The sequence below is a fragment of the Tachypleus tridentatus genome, unplaced genomic scaffold, assembly GCF_004210375.1.
Source record: "Tachypleus tridentatus isolate NWPU-2018 unplaced genomic scaffold, ASM421037v1 Hic_cluster_2, whole genome shotgun sequence".
NCBI lineage: Eukaryota > Metazoa > Arthropoda > Merostomata > Xiphosura > Limulidae > Tachypleus > Tachypleus tridentatus.
This window is the reverse complement of record NW_027467782.1, coordinates 53,481,661-53,482,066: the sequence shown is the minus strand read 5'-3', so window position 1 is coordinate 53,482,066 and position 406 is coordinate 53,481,661.

The following is a 406-nucleotide window of genomic DNA, read 5'->3' as shown; positions in this document are numbered from 1 at the left end:
CTGTGGCTTTTTCTCTTTTTAAGATTTTGTGCTATAGCGGCCTTGCGTGTTTCGTTGTTGTCACGTTATGTTCACTGTCCCCACAAGTGCCTGACGTAACGTTCACTTACCCACAAGTGCCTGAAAAAAAAAATCAAATTGATTTTTTTATCTCTTTGGTGGTGATGATGGGGTTATTTATTTTTATGTGGCTTATACATTTGAGTTTGTTTGATTCTTTTCGTCTAAGTGGCTTAGACATTTGAGTTTGATTCTTTTCTTCGATGTGGCTTGGACATTTGGGTTTGTTTGATTCCTTTCGTATATGTGACTTAGACATTTGAGTTTTATTCTTTTCGTGTATGTGGCTTAGACATTTGAGTTTATTTGATTCTTTTCTTCGATGTGGCTTAGACATTTGAGTTTG